This window comes from Rhipicephalus microplus, chromosome 5 (assembly GCF_043290135.1).
Source record: "Rhipicephalus microplus isolate Deutch F79 chromosome 5, USDA_Rmic, whole genome shotgun sequence".
NCBI classification, from domain to species: domain Eukaryota; kingdom Metazoa; phylum Arthropoda; class Arachnida; order Ixodida; family Ixodidae; genus Rhipicephalus; species Rhipicephalus microplus.
Window position 1 is genome coordinate 120331458 of NC_134704.1, and position 10350 is coordinate 120341807.

Consider the following 10350-nt stretch of genomic DNA (forward strand, 5'->3'; position numbering starts at 1 on the left):
CGCCGCAGTCGGGATTCAATCCCGTGACCTGCAGGTCGGCAGCCGAGTACCTTATCCACTAGACCACCGTGGCGGGGCTGCACCATGAGATTTCATTGAATAACAATCTTCTATTCCATTACTTGATTCTCAAGGCTTCGACTGTTTGTATGAAGTTCTCTTAAGATGCAGGCTACCCAATAATTGCTTTCCATCATCTTTGTTTCGATGTCAAGTGTAAAAAAGCAAGCAAAGCGTGGAATTACTCTCGTTCGATCGTGTTCCAAAAGAGAACACGATGCTTGCACACAATGACGATCAAGCTCTGGAAACGGGAGAGCTTTGCTTGTATTGCAGGACGACATAGGACCTGTTCATCGGCACAATTGCTACAGAGGAAGCAAAAATGTAAGAGCCGGCGTTAGCGGCACTTCTGAGATACGCGAAAGAAAGATTCGTACTGCCGGATGAGAGTTAATTGCGTTTCTTATGTATACTCCGGTTTTAGCTCACGTAGCACTAAAACCAGCGGAATTATTCTAATTGCCTGCTAATATCGAGTGAATCAACGGAGACTTCACACGCACTGTTAACGTTGTATTACCACGTCTTGTCGGTGCGTGAATTTTTTACTAGCTACGAAGGGCTTGGTTGTCTGCTCATGTGTTATGGATGATAAAATACCAAAAAATACATCTTTTAGCGAAATAAGTGCGCAAAAACTAACCAAAATATAGTTTTACTGAAAGTTGGATTAGTTCTCAATAAGTGGTTAAACTGTCAAGATGAAACGTGACCCACATATTACTAGATTAATTCCGAACGTTCACTAATGGCTGCGGTAAACCTAGCCCCGCAAAAACGCAAGACGCCTCACAAAGAAATGACAAGACAAACAGTTTTTGTAGAAGCTTCATTGTATTTGACAGTAAATGGTTACGTCTATGACAAAACTTTAAGTAGTTCATGTGGCCTGTTTTTCCCCTTCATTCGCGTTAATTCGATTTCATTTGAATAATGGCAGCATGTTATTATTTCTTCCACGTTTCCTTATTCAGAGTTACATTGCAATTACAACTAATGGCATTGCCTATACACTTTTTTGCGTCATTGCCTGGTATGTTTTAGTATATTTCGTCTATCATACACCTCTTGTTCATTTTAGTGGCTCAAGGGTGTGTGTTTGAGCTTTCTTAGCTTCTGTGGAGTACACGGACAGTGGGATGTATTTATTTATTATTTTATTTATTTATTTATTTATTTATTTTTTTTTATTGTACCCTCAGGGCCCTAGGGCATTACAGGGGGGAGTGGAGATTTACATAACGGAAGCAATGTAAAACAGCAAGGAAAAAAAACTCACAGCAGATAAGTAAGTGAAATAAAGATGGCACAAATGACAATAATTTTATAAGGAAAAACGTATACTAACAATAATAACCTTATATATACACACATATGTACTACATATATACAAACATATATATGTATATATATATATATATATATATATATATATATATATATATATATATATATATATATACAAACATTCAGAGAGCAGTAATAGTTTTACGAAACATATTTTTATCAGTTATATAAGCGATATCAAGGGGAAGATCATTCCAACTGACACAAGTTCTGGGTATGAATAAGTCATGAAAACATTTGGTGTAACATGATGGAACCCCAACTTTATTGCGGTGATCAATTCGAGCACAATGAACGAGTGAATTTTGTTTTCGCCTACTCTCTTAAAAAATACCATGCCTATCGTCCTGCTTCATGGTAAATTTAATCATGATGATCGTGTAAATGAGTAGTGGATGACGTTTGAAGAACCATGTGACCAAAAGTAACAGTGCTTTTCCTTCAGGCCCGTGTGAGGGCAAGGCTGTGTGCCGTGGTTCTGTCATGTGCAAGCATAAACGACCCGTGCACGCGTGTGTGGCAGTAATCACACACTCACAATTCTGTGGCGAACACCTGGAAACATCTGTGATCACGCATATACAAATCCCAATAGGGGAGCCACGATATGCGGCGCAGCCTGCCCGAACGGCGAGCATGTGCACTACTTGCAACGAACTTGGCGAGGTGCATACATATGCACATACACCGCTTCCCGGCGCCAACTGAGAAGAATACGAAAGTTCTTCACGGAAGGGTCACGAAGATCGTGTGTTTGAAAAGCTGTTTACCACCATATTTTTGTGGGTTCTTCAGAGAATAGTCACGATGTTTAATCCTTGCAGTTTATATATTTCTGCCGTGTTCACCTCTATACAGACACTCTTGTCGTTCAACGAAAGTACATGGTGCAAGCACACCCGTTGTGATTGGGCCGTGCTGTGTGAGAAAATCTAGCTTGCTCTGATAGCTCGGGAGCAGCATCGTTACAGGAATGCTGCATATACTGAGATCACTGAACTACCATTCATGGACGATTGATAGTTAAGAACGTCAGTCATGCTCTACCTGTACTCTATGCCAGCAGACATTATTGATCTGCAAGAGTTTCCGGCTTCGTTGCTGCATGCATGTGTGGTGCGAAAGAAGCTTCATGGACGCATTTTGTTTGGTGGATCGCTATAACCTGCATGCAGTCGGAGCAATAAAACATGCTCTCTGTCGCTTTTCGAATCAGCTTTAAAACCGGACCAGTAAATTTCTCAGAGTTCCTATTGTACGTGTGTTTTTTGTTTTTTTTTAGAAAGTGATATGTTTCGCAGTTGCCACATACATCCTTGCTAATAGTATATTTATCAGCGCTTTCAGTATTATTTTGAAAGGCTTTAGATGCCCGTATATCATTCCTGTGTGTCTTATGATGTGTCGAGTCATTAGATTGCACTTTGAAATATCACGCAACAAGCCCAACGTTCTGCTCTAATAGAGCTCAACGAAGTCACAATACAAGACGAAGTTAATTGAGGAATTCTATAAAGCTAGAACACGACTCGTGTTATATGCTGATTCTATGCGCGAATATAGAGTACTCTTTTTTTATTACTTTCACTCAGCTGCGCGAGCACTATAGTGAACCGCGTATATCTATCAGGGGGTGCGGCGCTGATGTTTTGAAAAACTGGGACCCTCCCATATTGTATAACGAACTGACAAAACATTTTTACTTGGCGTGGAGACAATGCGCACCACCACACAGAAAACTAAGCAGACGTCAAGCTCTGACCCCCAGGCTTCTTCAAGTCAGGGCGCACCCTAACCCCACGCTATTGCACAAAATGTATCCCAAACTACAGCCAACTAATGTATGTTCCTTCTGCACTTATATAGCTAATTTAGTACACATGCTCTGGCGGCGCCCCACGTTGTGCTGTGTTGAAGTCTAACGCCTTCTGAATGGGTGGGTGCTATTTCCAGCTCCGAACTCGAACAACAGTTATAGGCAGAATGGGCCCGCAACGCAACAGAGTGACTCGATCCTTTTGTGCCGACATGAGAGCGACCCGCAACGTGCTAGAGCGCGTTCTGAGGAACTTAATAAAGTTCATTCAGCCATCCAGTGCTCCGCGCCCGCTGACATTTCAAAGGGCGTTTAGAGGACGAGCTAGGAGTTGCCAATGTGCATTCTTTACCGGGCTGTTTACTCGCACGATTTAAAACGTAGTTAGCGCAGCAATAAAGGTATGGCGTACTATTACTAACTTTGAATAGCATAAACCCACTGAGTCTCTGATTACTGGATCTCTTTTTGTATACACAAGTTTTGTAACGATCTGATGAATAAATAAAACTACTCCTGAATCTGATAGAAAAAAAAAACACTCAACTTATCGCGTGGTGCACGACCACGCCATCCGTGGAAGCCTTGCCAAGTCTAATTGTGACGCAGGCCCCCATGAATGATAGAGCAGGGGCTTGAGTGTGTTGCTAATCAATTTTTCTGTTTCAGTGGATTCGTACACAAAACAAAAGACTTGCTAGAGGCACAAACGCAGCGCAATATTCCCTGTGCATTGTGTTTATATTGTTGTCCACTCCTATGTTTTGTTAACATGTGCACAAAAATGGAATACTGAACGTTGCCATTGGTCGGCATCACGTTGGACGACGCTGATCTCTATGAGAGGGGCAGGGGTTCAGCTCGCAGGTTACCAATAGATTTTGCAACGGTTATTCACAGTAATGGTACTTTTACTTGCCCCTGTATTAATTGTTGTACATGTTTCGCAGTATGCCGTCGTAGATACAGAAAAAGTTGATAGTTTTGTCACGTATTTGCAGACTACTGCGTCTCAAAAGCGAATAATGAATTGCGCTCTAAATGAGGTTACTTTTTGTGTCCAGCAAAAAATTTTTTCGATTTTTGATTTAAACAGCATGTAACAGTGTTTTGCTGTTTTGCGGACATAATTATTTTATGCCCGGGTTGGTTTTATTAAGCAACCCTTCAGTATTTTCTAGTATTTTGTTGTCATATGCGCCTTGATGTGACATATGAAGACCTTAAATGCGTGCAAGTATGTCTATCCTTAAGTCGAGTCTTGCGCCGCATGCACATATGTGTGAATACGATTGTGTTTGATCTTGCGGCTTTGCACTTTGATCTGTCTTTTTCTCTTTTTTTTTTGAAAGAATGAGCCCTAATTGTGTCCTATCTGTTGTATTGCTGGTCGCTGCTGCATTGCGTGTAGTGGCTACAAATCAGTCAAACCATTCGTGACAGCTTTTTCAGCTGTTCCCTGTAACTGTGCTTCTGAGGCTGAAACAAAGTATTATTATTATTAATATTATTATTTTTTTATTATTATTATTTAGGTAGCTTCAAAAGCAAACAACTTCCTACCAGCAACACAATATCTTTGGTGAACTGCTAAGAATGTCCGCATGATATGGGAAGTTGCAAGCCGTGGAACACGTCTGTGCTTTTGTGGACGAAAGAACTGGGTAAGCAATATAGCACTATTGTAGAACTATTTGTAACTTCACTTTATTGTCTCTGTTTTCCTTAGCGGCATGTTTATCGCTCAGATACCAAGGGAGAGGCGAGAAGTGGCATACAACAAATGACAGGCCACGGAAAAGCAGCAGCGAAAGAAGAACGACAAGCCACACAGCCCTATGAAGACTATTCTCTGGAAGAGGCAGTTTTCACATTACCAATAAGTAAATCGTGTCAACAAGGCTTGAATGCTACAAATTACAATTGTGTTATTTTAAATATCTATTATACCTGAATAATATTGTTATAACATTTTTGTGAATACAATTCTAGAGATTTACAACTTTATCCATGTAATGGTTGCAAGGCAGCGCAAAATTGAAGGACGTGACGAAAAGCCAGTCTCGCTTTGGATACATTTTGTTCCATATGTGTGCAGCAATAGCACATTAAGTGATACTGGTGTGCGGTTTCTTTTCAACTATTTTGCCACTCAAGCCACGAGGTATTTACAAGGTCGGAAACATTTGTTGACTAAAAAAACTACACTAATAAAAACCAAATTTTCGGAAGCTAGAAATTTTAAAGGCGGTCTAGAGCAGCTTCGTTCAGTTGGCCTAATCCTCAAACAGAAATTATTGTCATTTCTGGCGTTCAGAAAAAAAGCTATTCTCACTTGCTTTTCTGTAGATGAATGGCAGAGGAATTTCGAGAAACTTATTGCAGAAGCTGTTTTTTTACTCCCGTTCCACTAACCTTCCTCTATAACCGGTCGAATAAATGGGCTTCTCAAACGGAGGTATCCATAGAGCATACAAAAATAGTGATGAAGGCATCTTTTTCAATCTGACGTCAACGAGCAGTTACAGCAATGCCCACGTCTATGCTGCGCCAAGAGCTGATGATGGACGCATTTATATTCTTTTGGACACTCTATGTTGCCGATGTGCGATATTGTTATCAGCGTGTGACAGGGAAACAGGTCATCCAAAAACAGAAATTACGTTTGGTATTGACAATAAACAATTTTCTTCATCAGCAGCCAACGGGAAAAAAATTTGGATGCTTTCCAATGAATTCGTTATTACTTTTCACTGTGCTTACTTAAGTTTATGTCGGATCACCCTGCAGTAAAATTTTGGCTGACAATATTCCGTACATCAGTAATTGAGCATAACTGCGTATTTTGCGAAATTTCGGCTTACACAAGAAAACATTTTATTCAATCTGTGGTCAGTGGTGTCAGAATTTAAACTTCGATTTTAATGGCGGCATGATGAACTGATATCACAGGCACTGTTCCTTTACTCCGGGGAGCCATCACATATGACTTCGGACATGTACGTCTCACCGAGATTTGCTAAGTAGCCATCATTGCGGCATTGAGTTGACTTCATTCTTCATACAGGTTGCTTATAAAAGCTTCTTGACTGAAATATTGCATAAGCGGCTGCTGGAGCAAATTCGAGAAGTAAAACCACTGTTAAGTGAGTCAAAAAGCAAGTGAATATTAGGTAGCTTTACAACACAATGTTATGTGTCTTTTCCCCTAGAAATCATTGGGGTTTGTTTAGTACGACATTTCTTCTTTTACAGACGCACTCCACGTACACAATAGGACCTTGCACATTATGCGGGAAAAGAAGGCTTCTCATCGGCAAGAAAGAGCTGATACGACTGAAGAGACATCTCCAGAGAGGGCCATAGTGATGTGCCTCTGCCTGTATTAGATGAATGATTTGACATATCTGGCTGCATATGACCAACTGATTAGCTTCGCCCAGTCAGTCATAAAGCTGAGTTGAAAAAAAGTCATCTGTGACACAAATAAGATTAAGGAGTTTGTTCACTGCATTGCGCTCCACAAAATAAAATAAACACCAATTAGGCTACCTCAGCAACATAAAATTATGAAAACTGTAAATTGTGTAAAGTCTGTTCCTAGGTATCATTTAGGTGCATCGCGTTCTCTGGAAGTGTGTAATAGAACAACAAAACATGATATATGGGTCCTATATTTTTTGTACCTTAAAGTTTTTGCGCTTTTGCAATAAAATGGCAGATAACTATTTAATAACGCATTGTTTGGTCAACAACGGGCTCACTGATTGCTTGGCGGGGGAAATATTGTCTTATTCTTCGCATGGTTTGCTATTTTCGAATGCAAAGCGAGGCACAGCGTCTTTAATATAGCATTTGTTCAATTGTGCAAAGAACAAAGGAGATGATTCATGCTTGTTGACACATTATATTGCATCCTTGAAACACACCCGGACCTACCAAACGGTTCGTTAATTGTTAATTTCAGTGACCATGGTTGCAGTACCTTACATAACCTCTCTTGAAAACATTCAGCAACTGCTTTGCCTGCCTGCTGCTAAGATTGGAGGAAAGAACAGCATATCAGGAGATGCGACCGAATCGGACAGTGACCGGTGCTGACTACTGCCTGCTCCCAAGGAGACACGGAAGAGGCAGTGAGTCGCTCAACTCCCTCTCTTTCCTCCTGTGGCGCACGCTTTAGTAGGCGTAGGGAATGGGTCCCGTATGTAATGCCCGCCATGCGTCAAGGGATGTTTGCTGATCACTTCTAACAGGCGTTATGAATAAGCCTCGAGAAACGTCGTGCACACCATAATTAGGTGTGTAAATATCTTGAAACGGAGCAATGGGTTTTTTAGTGTCTAGGAATATAACGCTTCTCTCTAAAATATCTCATTGACATTTAGATGCAGTGTGCTTTGAGAAAAGTGATCCTTGTGTGGCCGACAAGCACTCAGAAGTCTGAATAATTGATTGATATGTGGGGTTTACCGTCCTTAAACCACCATTTGACTATGAGAGACTCCGTAATAGAGGCTCCAGAAATTTTGACCACATGGGGTTCTCTAACATGCAGATAAATCTGAGCACATCGGCCTACAGCATTTGCGCCTCCATCGAAAATGCAGGAGCTGAAGCTGGGATTCGATCCCGTGATCTGCGGGTCAGCAGCCGAGTACCTTAGCCACTAGAACACCGCGGCGAGGCAAGTGCCCAGAAGTTTGGAGTTGCCCAGCGTGTATCATCAAAATGTCAAATTTTGATAATACATGCTGGGCAGCTCCAATGTCAAAAGAATTAATGTCAAATTTTTGCTCTCTGAAATATTGTTAGGCAGTGAGATGTTTCACAAAAACGGTTCCTTCGAAAATGCAACTTATCTACGTTACATTGGTCAGTACAGAACACGCGTCTATGACGCAGGTGCGTGAAAATTCAAGTCGGTAAAGAAAGTGCCTGGGTTGAAATAGTATTGTCCAAAAAGTTGATTCCTTTTAATTAGTATTGATGCAGTGTAGATAGAGGGTCGTTGAAGTTATTTAAGTCTACCTAAATAATTTTCTTCAGGATACGTCATGCGTTTTCTAGACATATATATGAGATATTATTAAAACCACGTGCCCCGCAACGCTCGCACCAGGGGCGTCAGTATATGTTATAGAAATATCTTTGAGCTGCTCTATTTCTGTAAAATTCTCTATATTCGTTTCGTGCCTGATGACTTGGGCCACCAAAGTGCGTGTGCATGAAATAAATATTAAGTTTAACGCGTAGTCTTCTCGGTTGTTAGCAATGAGTTACCCTGGCGTTGCAGTAGTCGCTTAAGTCGATAAATTCTTCGTCACAGAGGTTACGTGAAGCAAAAAGTAAATACAGCGTGAAAGCAATTTTTAAGACTGGTAATCGGCTACAAATGTTTTGCGCCACCCCGCACGAGGAAAAAGGTACAGGTGAGAGGGAGGAGATTGACTGGCAAGTGTTTTTAAGACATGGCAATATGTTTGCTGAATACGCTACTCCACAGAATTTGTCTTGCAGGAATATAAGCGCGAGAAAAGTAGGGATGGGAAAAAAACTGCACCGCTGTAGTATGTCTTGTTTTAGACGCGGAGCATCTAATACTCGAGGCTTGTAGTGCGGCGCTGTCCGCAAGCTTCCTCCTTCTTCTTCCACCATCTGTGCATCCCTTCCTCCTCTACACACCGCGCGCGCTTCACTCCTCTACCATCTGTGCACCCTTCCTCCTCTACACACCGCGTGCGCTTCTCCTCTTCACGAACATTCGCTAGCTGTATAATGTAGCGCGCATGCGCCGTCACGCTTCGAGAACATCAGCAGCTGACGCGCGCGCATGCGCCGTCGCGCTTCGAGAACATCGGCAGCTGACGCGCGCGCATGCGCCGTTGCGCTTCTCCCCCTTCTCGAACATTCGACAGCTGACAGTGCATGCGCCGTCGCGCTGTATATATACTCAAGGTCGGCGCTCGCTCGCTCAGTTGCCGCTCGTCGGTTGGTTTGCACGGCGCGTCGACGTCCAAGGTCGCGGTGAAATGAATTCCAACGAATCCACAAACACAATGATCGACGTCCCTTCGACCAGCGCCGCCCTTTCGCATACGTGTGTACGTGTTCACTCATTTAACACCCCCTCCTACAACCACGTTAACCAATTCAGCCATCGACCCAAGTAAGTCGCAATTTAACACCCCATTTCACAACCACGTTAACCAATTTAGCCATCGACCCAAGTAAGTCGCACTTTAACACCCCGTTAACCAACTATATGCTCCGCATCCTCCTCAGTGTTCCCCCGAGGGAAGCTGCGGGCAATTTTTTTTTGTCCCGTTTCCGCTTTCTCGCGCTAATATTCGTTCAAGATGGAAGCAAGCGAACGTTTCCAATTGCCCGTTTTGATGTCTCTAGTCTCGTTTAGTATGAAGTTATTAATACCAAAACTGACCCTACTTTTCGGGGCCCGTCCCATCTGTTTTTCAAATGGTGGCTGTCATCCCCAGACGAAGATACTGAATTGGCCTGGAAACGTAGTTGCAGGTGTGATTATTAAAACTGCCCCGCCACCGTAGTCGCGTCGCTTAGGTACAAGGCTGCTGACCCGCACGTTGCGGGATCTAATCCCGGCTGTGGTGGCGGCCTTTTCAATGAAGGTGAAAATGCTGTAGGCCCATGTGCTCAGATTTAAGTACACGTTAAAGAATCCTAGTTGGTAGAAATTTCTAGAGCACTTTACTACGACGCCTCTCATAATCTTATAGTGGTTTTGGGACGTTAAAGTCAATATATCAATCAATAAATTAGTCAATCAATTGAACAATCAAATAATCAATGATTATAGCAACAACAAAAGAAATATAGTAGGAGATTTTACTTATTCATATACTATTTACCTGCTGGACAGATCTCGGTGATATATGTTTATCTCTGAACCTCCATTGTGTACCTTATGAAGCTCTTTACGCTCCAGATGCTTCGGCGTATTGTAGACAAGCCGTTGTATTCAACGGAGATCAGTTGCCTGCAAGGGTCGATTGAAAAATAGGTAAAATGTCTCTTGAGGTCTCGTCCTGACCGTAACAATATTAAAATAGGCATGTTTGAACAATTTTTAGGGCTTTTAAACCCCC

General features: G+C 42.1%; 1 long non-coding RNA gene across 2 annotated transcripts in view; it reads left to right on the forward strand.

Annotated features, from left to right (window-relative positions):
• LOC142817358 (uncharacterized) overlaps positions 1-6888 on the forward strand; it is a 113403-nt gene extending 106515 nt beyond the window's left edge. The window contains exons 5-7 of one of the 2 annotated variants that reach the window (XR_012895192.1): positions 4762-4890; positions 4956-5109; positions 6482-6888. This is a non-coding gene — a long non-coding RNA (uncharacterized LOC142817358). The remainder of the gene's footprint in view (positions 1-4761; positions 4891-4955; positions 5110-6481) is intronic. The other variant, XR_012895191.1, reaches the window with a different exon arrangement.
• Positions 6889-10350: the final 3462 nt, after the last annotated feature.